Source organism: Sphaeramia orbicularis, chromosome 21 (genome assembly GCF_902148855.1).
Source record: "Sphaeramia orbicularis chromosome 21, fSphaOr1.1, whole genome shotgun sequence".
In the NCBI taxonomy this organism is placed as follows: Eukaryota; Metazoa; Chordata; class Actinopteri; order Kurtiformes; family Apogonidae; genus Sphaeramia; species Sphaeramia orbicularis.
Genome location: NC_043977.1, coordinates 33,701,997 through 33,724,006, shown reverse-complemented (window position 1 = coordinate 33,724,006; position 22,010 = coordinate 33,701,997). Strand labels below are relative to the sequence as shown.

Genomic DNA, 22,010 nt, shown 5'->3' with positions numbered 1-22,010 from the left:
AAGAATTATTCACAGAGTATTTCAGACACATTCCTCTTTTTATTCCTACTTTTACACATCAGTAACTGCTTTCCAGTCTCAGTTACACTCTATCAAGAATAAATCACACTGTCACAATAATTTCATGGGAACTGTTAAAAATATTTTATTCCAACTTTATGGGCAACAGTGCATATGTAGTCATGAGAAAAAGAATGCTCATCTCTTTGAATTCTGTCGTTTTATGCATATATATCTGGTCTTTCCCAAGCTCTAAAATTATTTAAGTCAAGTCCAAAATAACAAATAAGGGCGAAGACACACCAACCCGATTTTTGGTGGTCAGACGTCATCGGGCAGTCTGGTGAGGTTGGTGACATGAGCCTGTTTGGTGTGTTCCATACGATCGGCCGTCTTTAATGTCGTCACCATTCTTTTCAGACGATTCAACGTGTGTAATCGGCCAGTACCCAGTTGTTCAGTCGGACCAATCTGATTGGTGGAGCAATAGCCCTTGACTAGCAAATCAGTGAACAAGAAGACCAGAATCTTTCTTCTTTCATAAGAAGAAGCCCGACAGCTGACAATGCCAGTATCTTGTGACTTTATTTGGGAAAGATAAAGTCCAAGTAATTCGTGTTTGTATTTATTATAAGTCGTGATGCATATGTAATTGCATGTTAATTTATTTCTGAGTAAAATATAAAGCATATCTCATTTGTGATGTATGCTAAAAGTTGAGTTAAAATAAGCAATAGTAAATGCTAAGATTAAGATAACTACGTTTCCCATGAGGTTTAGCGTTACCCATAAAGTAAAGGGAATTTTTCACGGAAGTAAGATGTATGCATGCCACGAGTTGTGAAAGTTGTATGTGTGTTTCAAGTTGCCGCATGCAATAAAAATGAATGCGTATTTTTAAACTGAGAGTCTCGCATCGTTATTTTTGGACGTAATTTAGATAATTACAACATATCTTCTTATTACTAGCCACCCATTCAACAAGTACAACAACATTTCTTCTTGACTACTCAACACTCTCTGCTGACAACGACTGACGACAGCGAGCTCTGTGTTTTGGTCTAAAGAGATGTTCCATCCTTTCTAATTTTTGTGTTTTTTGGGCCACAATACAGACTAGCGCCACCTGCTGTTATGGAGACATTACATCTCATGCGAGCGCGGAACATACACTCAAGTCGGTAGTTGATTTGGTGTGTTCTTCGCACTGTTTTGACCGTGTCGGGGAGACGGTAGCCAACTGATCAGTCGGGCTACCTTTTTTGGTGATGATCAGCAGTCGATTTGGTGTGTCTTCGCCTTAATACATCAACTATGTGATTATTTACCAACATGAAATCAAAATGGAAGCCGAGTCATAAAAGCATAGAATTCTAAGGATGTGCATTGATCAGTAAAATAGTTGGATATGCGACTCATCAATACAATAGATAGGCGACCAGACAGATATTACACAGCAAACATAAATATATTCATTCATAGTATATATTCGTATTGAAATATAATGCTAGTGCACGTTTCAAGCCAGAAATTGATGCATTATATTATGTTGGGGTTCAGAATCAACATAGTGCCTTACCACCCTCACAACATTCACACACATTTGTTCTTATTCTCCACTGCCTTTATGTCCTGTCATGAGCAGCTGATGCCGAAGTCGCAGAAGGATATTGGCTGAACTCCCACACCTATTTTGGGATAAGTATGGGCAAATATTCACAAAATAAACCATAACATATCTCCATCCTATCTGGGACATAAACATTACTGTTAAATATGTTTTCTTTACAATTTTAACATGAAAATTACAATTATTACCCTCAACAGGACAAGTTGTTTTCTGTTCAAAAGACTAAATTCTATATACGGGTATTTCTGAGTGAATTATTGTTTAGAAATATCGTGATGACAGCGTGGGTACATTAGTCCAATTACATGACTCTAGCATTACTATCACCGTAAGATCACTAATATACAATTATACTTGTAACTGACTGTGTATTGTTATTTTTAGCTGCTGCACAAACCAATTTCTCCTCTTGAGACAAATGAAGTTCTACTTGATTTAACTGAAAATAAACCTAGTGTATCACATACTGAATATACCCAAACATTCCCAACTTTACAGCTAAAAATACACTGTTCTCTTGCGACACTGAAGTACTTTACATCCACACTAAGTTCTGTGACATAATGTTGAAATGAGCTGCGAAATGGTCAATATTCATGTGGAGTGGAGTTTCTCTGTTGTGCATCATCAAATGTAAACAAATGATTAGCGTAAATGTAACCACCTTTATTTGGAAGTAAGTTCATTGTTGACATAGCATAGGAAAATCCCCATAGTGTGTGTGTGTGTGTGTGTGTGTATACGCCCTTGTGCTTTACCCTTACTCCATCTCACAGTGATTAATGGTGGGACGCAGGGGTCCCATCAGGCTTCGTTGAAAGAATTCCAAAACCTTGGTCCTCCCAGGCCTCAGTCTTTCCATCCCTCACTTCCTTTTATAGCCTCATTCTGCCCCTGGTCTCTATCTCCCATATCTTCTGTCCCCTCGCTCTCTCTCCATCTATCTGTAGATGGGACACTTGGCAGATGATCCCTTTCTATTCCTCCTCTGCTACTCTTCCTCTCATACACTCGTCTCCCTCACATTTACACTAATTGCCCCCCCCCCCACCCCCCCCCCCCCTTTGCATCCACTTCCTCCACGTGCGTCTCTGCTCGTCTGTCTCTCCTCAGTCGAGACGGGTCTTCTCGATGAGCTCAGATGGAAGGATTGTTTCAGCTGTGTTTAGACAGAACATATCGACTCCTTTCTCACAAAATGACCCTGGGCTTTCTGTCTGGTTTAACAGGTGCCTACTTAGTGACCACATTTCTAGAGCCAGTCATTTAAATTAGATTTATTAGGGGTTCTTTTTTGGGTGACCCACTCATGTGAAGATGAGTGGTATGTAATATAGCCCCTCTGAAATGACCCAACTATGATTTTTCCTCAAGAAACATGAGCATTCACTGGACCGAATACATACTCATTCATTTCCATCCCAGCTGTGGTATAATTGATTAGACTGAATTATTTCCTGTCATGGGAAAATTGTTAACAGAATTAAATGCACACTTTGTGATAACACGACCGTGTCCAGGTTTTTTTCCTCTTACGTGGCATGAAGTTGAAAAAAAAAGAATTCACGTCATCTAGTGCCGTGGACTGTCTCACCCTATCTCTTCCTTCTCCATGTTTGAACACATACAGTGCATACCTTAACCAGGTCTGATCGTATTAGTAAGTTGTAAAATGTCCATATTTGACATACAACAAACTGTACTGGCACCAGAGAAGGTATTATTATTTTGGAATTCACTATAGTTTTGAAAGGAGTGACATTTTCCTTTTTTAAATGGAATTATGCAGTTTAAAACATTTCCCTGTGGGTCAATAATGTAAAGCTCTTTGGGTATCTTGAAAAGCGCTATAGAAATGTAATCCATTATTATTATTATTATTATTATTATTATTATTATTATTATTATTATTATTATTATTATTATTATTACATTAACCGTAAATGCTATGCTTGGGTCTGAATTCTTCATTAATTCAACTCCACAGGTCCATCTTCAACCCTATTTCTGAGTAATGACACCAGAAAGGTCATTTTGAGCACTGGCCCTTTAAATGCAAATGAGCCTCTTCAAACCCCACCCCCTCCAGGTTGTTGACTGTGTTTCTCTGTCCCATTCAATCATTTGTGTTCGCTATTACAACCAACAATTGAACATTTTAGGTAATCGCCTCAAAGTTTGGACATATTTTCAGTATGGACTACAACCGCTTCTGCTGAAAAACAATTATGTCATACTCTGAGAAATGTTTCTTCAGACCTTCGACCTTATGTGTGCAAATGTCGTGACATAACTAGTTATAGACGTAACAAATTAAGCAGGAATTAAATCCACTCGATTTTTGCCAAAATGAATATAAAGATAGCTTTGCAGCACCTGGAGGGTTCAAAGTTTTTGAACTGTTAGTGTCCTCAAATGTACAAATAAATGTACCAAAGACTATTAAAAGTGGGTTTAGCAAAATATGACCCCTTTAACACATAACCAACGGAGCTACTAACAATTACAAACTATCACGTATTTTCACACATTTCAAACCAAACCTGTGGCCATAATATAATGCAATATAAACGTGTTTAAGAGTGTGTTTGACAGACTGCAGTGGGATGAATAAGACTGAATGGTTGGATGTGAATGATTTTTTATATGGATGGAGTTATGAAAATGCATCTTATACTGCTTTTTGTATGTTTCAGTTTGCATCAATGTTTGCTTTTTACTAATGATAACACCAGACTGCCCAGGGACTACAGGTGGAAATTAGCAGTAGTGTTACAATCTGGTACAATACATCTGTCCTGTTTAAGGTTAATATATAATGTGCATTATCCCTGTCTAAATAAATAAATTAATTAATAATGAAACTTAGAGACCCCTCAGGTCATTCCTGTCATTCTTTTTTTTTTTTTTTAATTTGCTGATCATTACAGCTTATGGCATGAGATTCTGCCAGAATGGTTATTTTTTTTTAACTTTTTTTTTTTTTTTTTTTTTAATTTATTGTCGGTTAGTTACACTCACAGATCTATTATAAAGGTCTGACTCTTATTGCACCTTCTGGGAACCCTTGAGCCCAAAAATTTACATGCAAAAAACTGCTATAAAATTATCAAAATGTTTAGATATGTATAATGTATTATATTAAAAAGATGGAAAGCACATGTTTTTTGTAGTCATAAATAAGTGAGCTCATGTATTCAAACTGGCATTTAAATGAAAAAAAAAAAAAAAATTGATGTTTGATGATTTTATAGCTCTGTTTTGAATGTTCATTTCCCAGAGCGAAGTAAATCAGAGGGATGCACAAGAGTTGAGTTCTTACATTTATTCCCCCAGCATATAATTCAGGGGGATAAAGGGATCAGCACTTCTCTGTTTAAAAGCATGTTTATTTGCTACTGTATATTGTTTATATGTTGGATCCGTGAGCTTTGCTATTTTGTCTGTTCTCTCTCTGTATTGTCCATCATTTTATTTGTCATTGTTTTATTGCTGCAGAAGTAGAAAACAAACTTGTAAAGTACTCAAGAAACTACAAAATCCCCTCTGTAGATGACAAACTAAGCTAACATCAGTATCAGGTACCACTTTTGGAACTTGTCCTCTGATGCTCTTGTTATTTTCAAGGGATTTATAGTTTTAATTTTTTGCTATGCTGTCAGTTCCTGCAAAGTTAAGTTAATATAAAGGGCTGAAAGACTCTACAATACAAATTATCTATATTTATAATGAGCACGTCTGTTAATGGACTGTGTGTCAAACTTCCCATATTTTGTCATGGTTTGTTTAGTATCATTTATTGCAGTTTTTATTTAGTTCTCATGTTTTAGTTTAATGGTTCTCAGGAAACTTAGAGCTCTATGTCATCCCTGAATGGATCCTCCCATCTGGATGTAATTGATCATCTGATTAGTGGGGTGACGAGGGGTTTCGACATCACAGACTCTGACAGGTTGGCCTTTTAGCGCTGAGGTCCCCGACAGAAATGGGCCTGATCCCAGCCCCGTGTAACTTAGCAGTAAATACTGATTAGAAGTGCAGCCCACTGGGAAACAGAGTTTAGTCTCGTGACCTGAGGCCAGTTAAGGAGAGGGAAGGTCCAGCTGTGTCAGGACTGGGGCAGAAACCAGAGATGTGTTGACATTGGAGCCCTGCCAGAGGAGCACGGTGGGGGTTTCTGCTCTGCCTGGCTTCTTCCAGGTCCCTGAGCTCCAGTTCATGGTCTCCTTCAAAGTCATGTCCTGCCCTGTGGTTCTACACATCCCCTCTCCTTTCTCTCCCTGCTTTAGTTTTAAGTCCAGCAGAGGAGTCACCTTGTTTCAGATACCTATTTTGATGCTTTTTTCTTAACATGAGTTTTAAAGTAAGGTTTATGGAAATGGTCAAATTCAGTTTCGCTTTCAGCTTTGTGAACATGTAACTTGGACTGATCAGGTGTTTCCATAGCTTCCTCACAGCTGTGTGAAATATAAGTCATTTAAGACGCTTAACAGTAGCTTAAATCCACAATCTATAAAAATGTCTACCTCTTCCCCTCTGTTAGCCATGTGGAACATAGCCTGTATCAAAGCCTTCCACAGTGTAGTTTATTCACTCCACACAGAAAGGTGCCTCTTTTGGTGCAAAAGTTGACTTGAAACCTTGTGGAAGCAGATCTTATAAGAAGTGGAGAGTTGGAAAAAAGGCAGACGTGTCATTTGCTTTGGGTTTTGTGCACCATATCAGCTTAAGATTATCGGTAGTACTCTATATGTATTCTGCATCTGAATGATCATAACTATAACATCTGTACTGTAATGTTTTGGACAAATAATCTTACTAATAATAATATATAAATGATATTTGAATTATTCACCCGGACATTATCATGAAATTTACATTATGTATAGTATGTGGTTCTACTGGGCTGTGCATCCACTTCACCTTATTACCCCGCCCCCGAAGGAGAGGCAAGGGGTATTGTTTTTGGTTCGGTTTGTTTGTTTGTTTGTTTGTTTGTTAGCACTCTGGTTGAATTCATACCAAATTTGGTTTATAGATTGCCAGCGACCCAGAATAGATCTCTTTACCTTTTGGGATACGTAGGTCAAAGTTTAAATTTTTTATGAATTTTTAAATTCTTTTTTTTCCTGATTTACCTATAATGGGCAAAATTTCAAATGTCAGCAGCAGCAAAACTATTTGGTGAATTCATACCAAATTTGGTTTATAGATTACCAGTGATCCAGAATAGATGCCGTTATATTTTGTTAACAGTAGGTCAAAGTTTCCATTTTTTATGAATTTCTTAAATCTTTTTTTCCCCAGTTACTTATAATAGGTGGGATTTCACATGTCTGTAGCTGCAAAACTATTGGGTAAATTCATACCAAATTGACTTTATAGACTGCCAGTGACCCAGAATGAACCTCATTACATTTTGGGAAAAGTAGGCCAAAGTTAAAATTTTGTATTAATTTTTAAAATCTTCCCATTTACTTATAATGGCACGAGGTTTTTTGTGCTTGGCACCACTTGTGTGTGAGATGAGTCCTGTCATCATCTACATATAGTACATGTAGTTTTCTGACTGATCAGACACATCATTTCTTTGTGTCAGGCACATGAAAAGTATTTTGACATGTTGCTTGTCTTTGTGTAATCATTTTAACACTTCCCAAAAGACTCCCTCTTATGTTCCTCACTTATTTTCTGAAGATCTCTTGATATTTTTCAGGAGTTTGGGTTAGTTTTTACAGCTGCTGCACTTCCACATGAGAAATCACTCCATGCTTTAATTCTCAGCTGTTCCCATGATCATACTTCATCTCTCTTATTTGTCACAATTCTTTGGCCTGACTTTGTAACTCCTTCGTCACCCACTCATTTCCCATTTCCTTTGGACTTGACGTGTGTAAATGTATTTGTCTTGAGTGTGTTTTATGAGCGTGCACACTGTAGCTCTTAAACCATCAGGAAGTATTATTAGCAGTAAAGAAACCATGTCACGGAGAGGTTGAAAAAACTCTTTGACACTCATTACGGCCTGCACCAGAATTTCCCTTATCACCTTAATGGAGGCCTTTGGGACATCTAGTGTTATATCAAGACATGCCTCAGTTATTAAGACCACGCCAGCACAAACACAGTTATGTTTGATGTTTTGTCTTTCCGTTTTCTGTATACGTTTGCGTGTTTCTGTTTGTTTGGAAAAGTTTAAATCTGATTATTTGCTTCAATTCAATGTTGGACTATAGCCGGAAGACAAAGCTGCGTTGAAAACATAAACTCTCCTCTTCTGACATGCTACCCTACTTTTTAAGCCGTTTAGGTTGAATGGTAACAATCAGAAACAGACAAAATAAAAAAGAACAATTGGTATATGATAAAAATGAAATACTAGGAAAAGGATTTTGGAAACAGGTCTAGTAGTCTGACACATTTGTTCTACTGCAGACTTGATTTTCCTGACTTTATTGTGACGGGAACGTTCCCTACGACTTGGATATGAGTCACACAACCAGACAGTAACAATGACCAGCATGTTTTTTCAACAGCTCTGCCTTTCAGTTCTTTGCAGCCTGAGTGTAGGCGCACACAGACGTTTGTGGTTTTATGTTTATATCATCCCACTCATAGTCACAGGGGTCTTTTTGGACTCTTTTATTCTTATTATTATTCCACAGAACCAAAATGTCCTATAAACCAGATTCCTTCTTTTGTTGTCCCAGAATCACAGATGAATCAGAGACACTGAAAACAATCTGTGTTGTGTTGAAATCTTTAATCTCCAGCTTTTTTGCAGAGTAAGCAGATGATGAGTGTTACTACGCGGCATCCAGCCAACTTATATTAAACTGGAAGACGAAGATGTAATATCATATTTAATGTGCAGTTGAATAATAGCTGATGAAATGATCTCAGAATTGGATTGTGATAAAAGCGTTTCTGTTCTCTGCTGTTTGTGTTGGAGTTTGAAACACTAGAATGATGTACCGTCCACACTTGTGGGTATTTTATAAAAATGATATTGTTCTTTATGTTTGGACCACTTGTCTACATACAAGTTTTGTTTTACATCATGAAAACGGATTTAACTCTACAGTGAAGTTTATCTGTGGCAGAAAATGAACAGGTTATGTATCAGTCGTGTTGCACCAAAATTCATACACGTCTGTTATTGTTGTGTATGATGAACCTTCATCTGAAACATCCCATATAGGTCAGATAGATAGATAGATAGATAGATAGATAGATAGATAGATAGATAGATAGATAGATAGATAGATAGATAGATAGATAGATAGATAGATAGATAGATAGATAGATAGATAGATAGATAGATAGATAGATAGATAGATAGATAGATAGATAGATAGATAGATCACTGTTTTAGCTGCAGTAGATCAAGCATGGACACATCTGGGAGGCAGAAACAGTTACTGGTGTTGTAGTGAACTTGTAAATAATATTAAAAAAAAAAAAAAGCACAAATATAACAAGCACTTCAGGCAACTTAAGCTGCTAAACATCATGACAGATTAAAGCCTCTGTGTCTCTTCTATGTAGTATTAAATGCTCCACAGTTTAAAGCCTAACTAGTTCGTGGTGGTTTTTGCACTCTAGTGTGACCATACATATTTTGTAAAATTATGGTTTTGTGGGCAGAACTGTGGAGAAAAATACCCTTTAGAGAAATATCCTTATTTTTATGGACATGGCATGAAATATTGCCGTGTTTACCATTTGAACTAAAATGAAATCACGATAAAAATATTCATATCAGTCAGTATCGATAATCATCCTGATTTGTTGAATTGTTTCAGACAGATTTTGGGTCAAAGCTGAGGGAATCAGATGATTGTTTTTTGTTTCAAACTTTTTTTTTTTTCTTTCCAATCAAGATGTATGCCAGTAGACTGTTTTCCAACCTCTTTTCATGTTATCAGTATTGGCAGGAGTTGGAAGTGATAGTAGCTGATAGTTAATAGTAGGCTACTCAATTGAAAATACTGACTTTACAGAAAAATAATACAAAGCTCAAAAGATAAAACTCATGTGTACCTCTGTGTGTTTACAATAAGTTTAGTGTTCAGTGATTAAGATTAACTGATTTAGCCTTTATTACTTTGACTTATGTGTCAACAGTCACCCTGTGTTTACAGGAAAGTGATTTCAGACATGGATAATGGTTTTTCATTGTGGAAACTTCAGTGGGTGAAGGGATGATGTCAGCTGATTACTGTGGTATTTATTTTCTCCTGCTTTAAACTGTTATCATTTATCCATCCATTCCCTTATCTTTACATGGTCGGGTTTGGGTCATTTGGGGATACTAACCTAAGCGGAGAAGTCCATATTTCCAAATGACAAAAATATATGCTCTCTTACTGAACAACCCTAACAACTATGCACTCTTCTGATGAACAGCATTATCAACTGACATATAAAAACTTTGTGATCATATTTTATCATATCATATTCTTATTATACATAGGAAAAAGTTTACTGACCAGAATTTCCAAAATATTTTTATCATCTTCCAATTCACGTGTGTTTTATTTTGCATGCTTGTATTGAGATGATTCTCAGCTGGCAAAGGGAGTATAAAACACACCCATAAGAATCGCTCCCACTCTGACATTGACGTATTGTGCAGATATGCATCAAGCCGTATCACACTGTACGCTTCCATCACAGATGTGTTGTGCTCATACAGTAACCCATCTCAGTACGCCTTGTTGAAAGCAGCCAGGTGTTTCTAATTCAACGAGTTTGCACTTTCTCCTCGACATGTACATCATTAGCGTGAAAAAGGGCAGCTGTTAGCTTCTTAAATCATAACCATGGCAGATGGTCTGATACGCAGAGTAATGCACACACACGTACGTACACACAATGTAAGAGTAAAACTTGTCAAAGCATTTTTACAATTACATAGAAAACTCCAATTCTTAGGTAATGCAATTTTATTCATTTATTTTATTTTATTTTATTTTATTTTTTGTCATAACCATTAAAGACCCAGTGGTACTTTTGTGTCACTGATCATGTAGATGTTCATAAAAGCTCAGATTAAAGTTGAGGGTTATTATATCAAAACAGAGAAAACAGAAGAATAAGCGACTTTTTCTGTCAAATCTATCGTTAAATGAACATAAACCAAGTGCCTCTGTCCACTTTTATTTATTACACTCCATGGGTTTTTCTGGTGAATCAATGTGGTAGAAGATGACGGTGTTTCTTTGTACACTATGGAGCCTCTGAACGTCCAAATGGGTCATATCTGATGACCATGAAAAGATGACAAACTGTATTTCACACTAATTATTTACCTCTATTGATAGGAATAGTCGATTAACATCATTTTACAACAATCATTTTAGATCAGTAGATGGTTTTGGTTATCGGTGGCTGTTTGGGACTTTATGGGTTAAAGAAAACTGAAGCACAATGCACTTTAATGCAGAGGGAACCTATAATCATCATAATATTGATATATTTTCATATTGTGATAATTTTGTTGTTCCATATACCTTTGTATTTTGTCTTTAGGGTTTATTTTCTTTGCATTCTCAGTCAAAGCACTTCCAAATGTTTTCCCTCTTGCAGTTTTGAACTTACATTAAATATTCAGCCTTGCTAAAAAAAGTCTCACACTCTAATATTCAGCCTTAGCCTTATTCAGCCTCTGGGTTTGATGGCACACATTCACTGTGGAATTGTTTCTATAAGTGTACGCAATGTAACAACATTTATTGCCATAATTTTTTGGACACATAATGTTGCTGAACTTAGACCTGACCAACTGAACCAACCCCAGGTCATAGCACTAGCCCCACAGGCTTGTACTGTAGGCACTAGGCATCATGGGTAATCACCTCATCTGCCTCTCTTCTCACCCTGTTGTACCCATCACTCTGGAACTCATCAATCTGGATTCATCAAACCATGACTTTTTTTCCATTGAAACACAATCCAATTAAATGTGTCCAAAAACTAAAGAACTATCCTGACTTGAATTTGGTGAAGACTCTCTCTCCAACTGTTCTATATGAAGCGTTTGAGAAAAACTGAAAACATGTACACCCTCTTAAGAAACATTATGTATATTCACAATGTGTTTAATATACATTTGGAAGCGGGGAACTTTCCATACCTGATTGTGCAGATTAAATACATTTGTTGGTGCCGTTTCTTGCTTTTGCTTCCAAGTAAGGTCTCATATCAACTCAAGATTTTATTTTTCTTCCACTATTTGAGATTTAGAGTAGCAAAGATTTAGAGTCTTTAAGTTAGTTTTATCATGTCTATGAAGCTTTTTTGGCAGTAGCTTCTTCCTTGAAGAGACACTTGAACAGAATAGCTGTAGTAGAATGGAATGAAAACCCTCTAAACTGAAGAGCAGACATTCCTCCAGACCAAGGTCAGACCCTTTATTAAAGATGAGCATCGACTTCTGAAAAACAGCCCACACATCATCCACTTATCGCAACAGCTTCCCTTGTAGTGGGGTTCGGTTACAGACTCTAGCACTCATTAAATGTGTCATGACCACTATCACAGCAGTTATATTTAACGTCTTTCCCTTTAGTTTGTGTGTGTTGTCATCCCTAACGGATGACCTAAACCATGTCACCACCAGTCTCACATCAAACGCTCATCGTGACCCGTGATACTTTATGATCTCAGTTCATCTGATCCCTCGGACACAGTGGGGTCTCACCTAAACACTGTTTACGCTCCACTGTGTCGTTTCATGTGTGAAAACTGAGAAACCATCTCACAGAAGCAGCATGTCATGTCTTTCACCTCAGGTTCAGAGTGATTTCCATCAGCATTTGACATCAAGGCTGATCTGTGAATGAGTGAACGTCCAAACAACTGCAACACAGAAACATTATACTATAATTGTAGCGTGTTGGGGGAAGTAAGACAAGAAAATGGCTGCTTTGTGAGAAATAATTTAGATGCAAATGGGAAACTGCCTCAGCTTTCTTTATACTTCCCAGTGTTTTAATGTTTTATGCTTTTAATCATCAGGGATCATTGGGTTTTTTACTTTGGAAAATAGTCGAATGCACAGCTGTGTTGACATCTTGGACTCTTTGTCTTTTTCTGATTTCCATGTCTAAGTTACTTTTTGTTTGTGGCTTAATTTTATGAGGCAGAGGTTGCACGGTGCATTTTCTCCATCAATGTTTTTCTTTGTATTATACACATTTCCTGCTAGTCTCCAGTAATTAAAAAATACTGTACAGTTTAGGTCAGAAGTTCATATGCACATTAGCTAAACGTAATAAAACTCAATTCAGTTCCAACTTTTGACCTCTGGGAATGTACTAGAAAGTGGTCGATATTTTCACATTGTCAAAATAACTCCCAGGCAGATGTAATATGTATGGAATTAAAATGTACAGAAGTGCATTTACCGTAGTAAACTTCTGACCTTAAACTGTATTTTCAATTTTTCTTCCTCTTCACAGATTTTGTAAAAGTCACCTGGGGTTTATGCTTTATGTTTCTACTATGTTATATTTATGTAGGTTGGTGATTGATCTAAAGTACTGTAAATTCTCCCATGATCCTTCTGTTTTCTTGGTTTCTGGGTGTTACCGACTTTTTAGTTTTTCTTCTCCAAAATTGGCACAGTCCCCGTGCATATGTATTTATAATTTGACTCCCACTGGTTTTGTCTACATTTGTCTCATGCTTTAGTCTTGTCATCATCCTGTCCTTGTGCCTGTGATTCTCTGTTGATTTTGGAAGTCTGACTATTAAAGGAAGTGTTAGGAAGTGGTTATGTCTGGTGGTAAACCTTCTTTATGCAGCAAATGAGAAGACCAAACCACAGTGACTCACTTTGACCACAGACAAACACACAAATCAACCACCCACATGCCTGAATGGTGGTACATTATGAAAGAGTTTCACCTGGAGTCATTTTCAATCAGAGGTTATGGTGATATTGTCAGTTTGGGCTAATTATGTTAAGGTTTTCCATCGTTTTGGACAATACATGGTGTGATGAGCACATTATAGAAGTACAACAGATGGGCTCAAAGTTTAAGATTAATTGAATGTTCCGCGTCAAACTATCACCTCACCTTTCTTTCTCCAACATCACATGATAAGATTCTTTGAGTGACTTTGAAGGACTTGTGTTGAGTTTACTTGTTCTCTCCAGGTTTCCTCTGGTGTCCTCCTACTTTAGGTACCATACCATACCATACCATACCATACCATACCATACCATACCATACCATACCAACTTTATTTATAATGCACTTTAAGAACTTTACAGCTGGCCAAAGTGCCGTACACCAAACATAAAACAAGGGATTAAACAAGTAAATAAGTAAGTAAAACTAGTGATAACACAGGGTGTAAAGTGGGCTAAGAACAACAAAATACAACCATCATAAAAACAAAGACAAATTAAAATCTGACAAAAACAGCATAAAAACACAGACATGCCACTCATTGATTAAAAGCCAATGAGAAAAAGTTACTTTTTTAGACGTTATTTAAAGACAGGTAGAGACTGAGCCTGTCTAACAACTAAGGGCAATTGGTTCCACAATTTTGGGGCGACAACAGGAAAAGCACGGTCCCCACGAAGCTTCTTTTTAGTAGATACATAAGTTAATTCTCCTGTTGGTGCCCTTGTCCATGGTACTGAGGAAGATCTGGAGTAGGTCCCTTCAAGGGCAGCTGACTCCTCTCAATGTGTGCTATGTGCTAATGCTAACTGCAAATGCAAGGTACTGTGTTTGCATTAGAATGGGTGAATTGCAGAGGCTGAATTTCCCTACAAGGATAATAAAATGAGTTAACCTTAACCATTAACCTTTAAAAGTAACAGTGACTAAATAAAGTTAAAAAAAAAAATAACAGTAACTGACCAATCTCATGGGAGGATGCATATAATGCCACATTTCCACTATTTGGAACCGGCTGGACTGGACTCGACTTGGGTACCAGGTACTATTCCTGGGGACCGTTTCCATTACAGGACACTACCGATTTTTGAGTACCTGGATGTCATAGCGACGCAGTGCGTAACTTCTGTGACATCTGCTCAGAGAGTTGCTGATAAAGTCACTCGTTACGTGTTGCCCATCAAGCACACGCTGAATTTTTTCGCTGGCCACCAAGGACAGAAATGTCTGAACCTCCTTGACTGACCAAGGTGTAGTTGTGTGGGCTGCCATCATGTGGATTAACCTACCGGTATATTTACTGTAAACATCTGAATCTGTTTTTTTTTTTAAATGGCGGGTCACACATTGATGACGCAATGACGCAACTCTCTGACCAATCAGTGGTCTGCTGGGTTCACATGTCATGTTTTAGTATCTCTTAACCTGTTTTGGAACTTTGGCCAAGCAGATACTAAAAAACTAGTACCGGGTACTTATCAGATTCCAGGTTCTTTCACGTAATGGAAATGCAAAAAGGCCAAGTTGAGTTAAGTCGAACCAGTAACACGTGGTGGAAACGTGGCACAGAAAGTGTCATTCTTTATTCATCAGCCTCCACATTTGTAGCTCATCTTCTGTCGCTTTCTTGCCAAAGTTCAGCCAGTTTTTGGTTGCAAATATTAAACATGTCAAAAAGCAACTTTGTCAGAATGATTGGCAACGCCTCAGTCTAAATACTGAAGACTGGATTCTTTACACAGCACACTCTACATCATTCTATGTAATGACTGTAGGTATTAACTGAACACAGTCTGACTGGGCCTCATTACTCATCATGTTTATAACACATAACTGGCCTGACAGTTAAAGTGTGTGTCCAGCTTTAATCAGACAAACTGCCCCTTGGAGACATTAAAGTTTCACTCTACTTCCTATTCTAAATTAGAAATATAAATACAGTTTAGCCTCTTGGCTTGCATAAAGCTGCAGGAGCCAAAATAATGTGAAAAACCACCAGAATTTGATGATCCTCACTGTCCCTCTGCAGCTCTCTCCTCTGAGTCCAAATAAAAACACCACAAAGATGACGCAACACTGTATAAAGGTGGTCTACATGTCACGTTATGGGATATAATCACATCTGAGTACATGTGATTAGTGATTAACAATAGTAACTATCAATCATGTGTCTGAAAACTGCCAAAAGCCCCTGAGCAGCCAAAACCACTTGGAACAGCATTGATTCCCTACAGTCCAATAACAGATCACATTCAATAGGACTGACTGATTACAATATGCTGAAAGGTAATTATGGATTTTTTCCCAATGACATACTCAAAGATTGCAGTTTCCAAAAAAGCAACATTCTTATACAAAAGCATTTTAAGAAACATTAATAATAGCATTTAGGTGTCAAATGAGTGTTAGCATACCAGCAGGAGGGAGATAAAGAGAGTGAAACTGAGCAGGAGAAAGTGTGCTGTTGACCCAGCTGGTGTTTTTTCATTTACTGTAAGTGCAATAAAAGGGTCAGTGGACATTCATGTGAAACACCAGTGCAGTCATAAAAAACAGGGAAGCAACAAAAACAACATTGCTCATTAAGAAAGACATTAATCTGACCACTGGAACCTAAAGACTTTGTACTTATGAACGCAAACTGACTCTATCATTCTCCTACTTTAAGTTACCCTGGAAAACAGACAAAATGTAAAAGCATCAGGATTTATTTCATGTGCACATGTAACCAAATAGGAACAGGCTGAGTCTATTTTTTGAGGTCTATACATATTTCCTTTTTGCATGCTTGTGTGGTCTGACAGTGATACATCAATGCACACTTTAATTTATACAATTTATGATGAGGTGTGGGTGGTTTTGTGGAAACTATGTTTACATCTATACATGTGAATACAATTTTGAAGTAGAGCAGACAACTACAGTGGATTCCCCAGACCACCGAAGGTAGTTCACAGGCCATAAAACGTGATCAACGCCAGAAATTTCTATTGTAAACAGGAAGTCAAAGTAGAAGGATAGCCCTAGTTCACAGTCATTGCTTTATATCATGGACATTGTTGTCTGACACTTTTTATAACAAAGGTAAAGCAATACATTTACACTCTTATATGGGTACAAAACTGCAGCACTTGACATCATCTCATCTGTACATTTATAGAGGAAGTGAACTCTCAGCAGAATGAATAGTGTCTTCTGTGGCTCATTGAGTGCCCCCACTGGTCACAGATGAAACTCTGAATCTGGTATAGCGTTCAGTTTGTCAGTGTTTGGACTGGGACTAGGTCCTCCTTAGTTGTATTTTTACATTGGTGTCAGATTTATGATAAAGTCTACCCTGCAGTGGTCCAAGGTCGTCTGGATATATGAGTCTCTGGAGAATATAGGTTACTACTCAGTCCAGTATTTGGTCTGGTATAATTATGGGTTATCTTTTAGAGTAGATATATGGGTGCTTCTATGAAACTGGGTACTTTTTGGTACCTGCCAGATTTTTAGACCTAATAATAAAAGAGAAATTCAGACATATGTCCCCTCAGGATGTACCTAATGATGACCTCAGACAAATGCAAAAAAATTGCTCTCAGAGCCTCAGGCTTATTCAACCTTTAGCTTTGATGGCACACTTTCACTTTGGAATTGTTTCTATAAGCATATGCAATGTCACAACATTTATTTCCATCATTTTTTGGACACATAATGTTGCTGAATTTAGACCTGACCAACTGAACCAACCCCAGGACATAACACTGCCCCCACATGCTTGTACTATAGGCACTAGGCATGATGGGTAATCACTTCATCTGCCTCTCTTCTCACCCTGATGTACCCATCACTCTGGAACAGATCAACCTGCTCTGAACTTAACTACTAAAATTAATGCATTTTTAATAAGATATTGGGGCCAAAAATATGACCAAAATTGGGACAGGAAAAGCTACCCTGGTGTCAGTGCATTTGATCTGGAAAACATGGCTTGAAAGGGTCTTATATACCACTATGAATAAAGACACTATTAAATTTGATGATCCTAGTGGTTTTTCTTATCCAGACATGCAGGTTTTTTATGAATCAACAGTCTCATTCCAGGTTTTGCTGTAACCCATCATGTGCACTGGTGTTACATGCGGAACCTGCCCATTTAAACACAAATAAATTGTAAGTGATTTTGCTACAGTGGCCATTTTTGTGAAACACTTTGCCTTGCATGATTAGTTTGATTCACAAAATATACCTGTGAGAGAATAAAAAGATATTCAAAAAGAATAGTGGTAGTAATTTTTGAGTCCTTTTTACTATGTTACATGCAGATTTTTGTACAAAAATTATATAAAAATGTGTTTTATCTGAAAAATAGTTTCTGTTTTGTGTCAGTAAATATTTATTTTTAAAATAGACCCAAAGTGCTTCCAAACGTGCTTCATAACATTAGTCTACATCTTGTTTTCGGTACCAATTTCATAGAAGTGCTCATAGGCAAAAATTATCCATTATCACAAGGCTGCGTGTTTGAAATTTTATACCAAAACAACCAGAATTTTCTATGTTGGCTGACAGAAATCAATCTGTTAAAGTGAACTAGTCCAGTCTGCAGCAGTCTAGCAACTGAATGAAAGAAAACACAAATGATTCAGTCTGAACCGCACTAAACAATTAAGCCTGAAAAGTAAAGAAAACTTGTTTGAGAATACACAAGATGTGTATATTAAGAAGTGTTATCAATTCTGTTGCAAGGTTAAGTCCAGACACAAGATGCAGGCTTTTGTTCAGATTGGTTATTGGGTTAGAAATTAAGGGTCGGTTATCTCCTTACAAGTATTATAAGCATATCAATGAGACTGATTTTGCACTGCAAGTAGCACAGCACAGGAGACACCAGGTACAAATAATCCTCACATCAGCTCCTCTACACTATGTCATTGTCTTTTAGAGGCACAGCTCCATGTGTACCATCCATCAGGGGTCCGGATCTGTTTCCAGACAGACACCAGACTAGTCTTCACAGGTGCCATCTGATGCAGATTCACTGGAACTGCATCCTCTTCACTGTTAGCATTATTTTTTGTTCATCATGGATTACAAAGTGGAGTTGTCTCTGAAAGAGTCAGTTTTCAAAGCAAAATCTTAAAAGTGTTTTACTAAATATCTTTTGAAAAAAATGAAAGAAGGTGATACATTTTCATTGACTGTCACTGTAAATGTCATGACCTCAATTAAGAAGCTTAATAGGGCTATTAAGGGGGAAGCTGTGTTTCTATATAGTGAAACCTGTTTCCTCTGGAGATTTTAAAACAAATGCAAACTCATGTTGTAACAATGTCTCCTGCCAGCATGCCCACTTGAATATGTCAAAGTGGTCAAAGGTCAAAAGGTACACATGTGCCTCTGTTCCATAGAATGACAAAGTACTGTTATCCCACTGCAAACCATTAGAAATTTGACAACAAAGTATCAGCACTGTCATAAAAAAGAAGGGAGAAATGAGTTTGTGTGCAGTTGACAGCTCTGTGCATTTTTTAAATGTACACAAAAGTTGGACACTCCTTTTGTGGACTTTGCCTATACTGCAGCTATGTAAAGGTGATTTTGAGCGAGATGTTCATTGTGATGGTGGGTGGAGAAAACAGGATACTGCAACACAGTCCTATTGTCCTGGGCTTTAGCGGTCATTGGCTATTTTCAACCTGTAAACTGTAAAGTTGAATTGATGGTGCATTGCTCCATGATGTGTACTTGCTTTTATGGGAGGCATTCCTTTGTGTGCCTGGCCGGATATGGCGCAGTCCATTGTCCATGTTTTGGACTTCTACCTCAATGTGGAAAAATGTCCTGACGTGACTGTAACATCCTTACAGGGAAGATATGACTGTTTTACCCTCAGCTCCTAAAGCCGCTAACCCCTGATAAAGGTTTTTATTCTGCAGATGAGGCATGGTTCAACAACAAAGCATTTTGTTCTGTTCAAAATTAGATCCATAAGTACATAATATGTTTGTGCAAACATGTATATGTAATTATGAGTCTACCATCATAGCATGCAGGCTAAATGAAACCCATCAGAGCATGTCTCAGCTATATCAAACAGTGGTTTGAAAGGAACCCCTCAGATCCACTGATAGTTAACAATGAAACGCAGCCTTGTGCATTCCATAAGAGAGGGGAAGAGGGTCTTTTTGTTGTGAAGATAGGGGATCATTAAAGGACGACTTCTGTATAGTAAAAGACAGTCTTTGTGTGTGATGAGGATCTCAATGTGGTCTTTGTGAGCAGCACTGCTGGGATCTGCAGCCAGAGTGAAGACGGAGATTAATTCTGTCTTTATCTGCCACTTAGTCGCTGCTGTGGGCATAAAGTGGACATTTTTAACAGTGGAAGTGGGGCATTTTGGCATTTGCTGCCTGAGCAGGCTATGGTATGGCTGTGTAGGAGGAAGACACTGTTTTGACGTCAGAGGAGAAACTTGCTTTGGTGGATTGTTCGACGTCTTTACATATCGATAATAAAAGTTTTAATTATGCTAAGTCAAAGAATACTGAAAGGCCTTTTCACCTAATTCAATAAAATTTGGAAACTTTGAGTGTGTTTTGTTGTGTGTGTTAATTTCTATTCACTCTGTTACCATGGGGGAATGTTTAACAGAACATTTCAAACTACTGAAAAGCTTTGTTTCCAGTCATGCGTTAAAATGGAAAGATCTCTGAATGGTCTAAATAGTCAGTGATTAACTCAGAGACACATTAAAAGAACATTTGGATCAGTCAGATGTTGAATTTCCATCTTCCATGTGCATCCCGTTCACACCATTGAAACCAAAGGCGTGTCCTGGCTCTTGTTTTTTGTTCGTGCAGAGAGTTTTGTCAAGATATACTATTTTGCTAAGAAACAGTACAAAATACAATCAAAACATATGATTTGCATTGAATGTGGCAATGCATTACATTCATCCCCAGTCACGCTACATCCTGCTCCTAAGCATGCTGAAAGAAGACCTTGTCCCAAAAAGCAAATATCTGATTAAATAGGGGAGTTATTCAAATGCCTGATGAGCTCCTGTGCAAGCTCTTTATAACAAATAACTTTAGCCAAGACCTCAACAAAGACATGGCCACTCCATTTTCCTGTGCATTTGCAAGTTTTAGTCAGTTAGTTTCAACAAATGGAAGAAATGTCACATGTCAGTAAAACTGGGTAACACAACCAACATTTGAATTGTGGTATTTTTGAAGACTGGCAGGTTCGCAGTGCAGTGTGGTCTTTTTCATTCTACATAAACTGATATCTCTGGACTTACGTTTCTGGACTGTGTATAATAGAAGTAGAGGAGGATTTTTGAGTGTTTGTTGCAATAGAGTATTTATTTATTGATTTGTTGTTTTGTTATAAAATTATGCTAATAAATATGATTAATAGGGTTTCCATCCTTAATACACTCCGCACAGCACTCTTTAGGGCTTCTAGCATCAAGGAACATTATAAAAAGTCCTGTGTATTGAAATGTAGCAGCTGTTGTCTCAGCTGTGCTCCAGTGTGCTAATATATGAAATACTGTAAATACTGATACGGTACACCACGTTAAAACCAGTGTTCTGGTTTGTCCAGTATATCGCCCAGTGCTGTAAGTCAGTGCAAAGGAACTTTTGTAGATAAATACAAGTGAATTTTCTCATTAAAACTGGTATCAATGTAAGTAATATCCAACGGTCTCCATGGTAATCAATAATAGAATATACTAAGTTACAAATAATAACTCAGCATACCTCATTAGGCCTTCGCTGCATAAAACTTAACTCTCTGCTTAGAATAACAGCTCAGACTTCCTTGTCATTTCTACTCAAACACCCCATGGACACAAGTGTTTTTCATTGCTCTATTCTATCTCATTAATGTCTGTTGCTATCTGAGCCGGTTTAGGGTCCTGACACCCCTGACCCGTGGGTCGGGAAGCCCTGTTAGTGAGACTGCCAGCTTTGATCATGTCATGACCCCATGGGTCGTGTGTTTTTGTCGTGTCTAGCAGAGATCAGCTTGTAGTGGTGGGTGGCTTGGTTGGTATGCAGACATCTAGAGACAAATTGTCCCTGTCAGTGGCCTCTCTGATGAATAGGATTCTCATGGATATCCTTTAGGCTATGTCTCAGCGTTTGTCATGGGTCATTCAAGCCACATCCAAAACTTCCTTTCTGCACCCCAGACCAAAAATGTGCAAACAGCTCTGCAACCATCATCCACACTCATGCAGCACTGCGTAAACAGCTGCATTGATAAACCACAGTGTACACAAACACAGCCTGTCACACCTACAGTCCACAACAGTTTACCCCACACTGTCTCCTCTCATGCAAAACAGGAGGAGCAGGGCCAGTACATCTTCAACCTCTGCTGAGTTTATGCAAAACAAAATGGACAGCTACAGAATCCAGACAGATTCCTTTCTATTTGCTCTGTGTTGTAGACTGCTG

General features: G+C 37.8%; 1 protein-coding gene and 1 long non-coding RNA gene across 3 annotated transcripts in view; both read left to right on the top strand.

The window, feature by feature from the left end:
- The window catches only part of col4a2 (collagen, type IV, alpha 2), a 97,733-nt gene that overhangs the window by 12,449 nt on the left and 63,274 nt on the right, over window positions 1–22,010 (top strand). The gene's annotated exons all lie outside the window — the stretch shown is intronic.
- On the top strand, window positions 365–21,987 carry LOC115412154 (uncharacterized). Its single transcript, XR_003934299.1, has 3 exons — window positions 365–578; window positions 12,204–12,206; window positions 21,976–21,987. It is a non-coding gene; the product is annotated as an uncharacterized LOC115412154 (long non-coding RNA).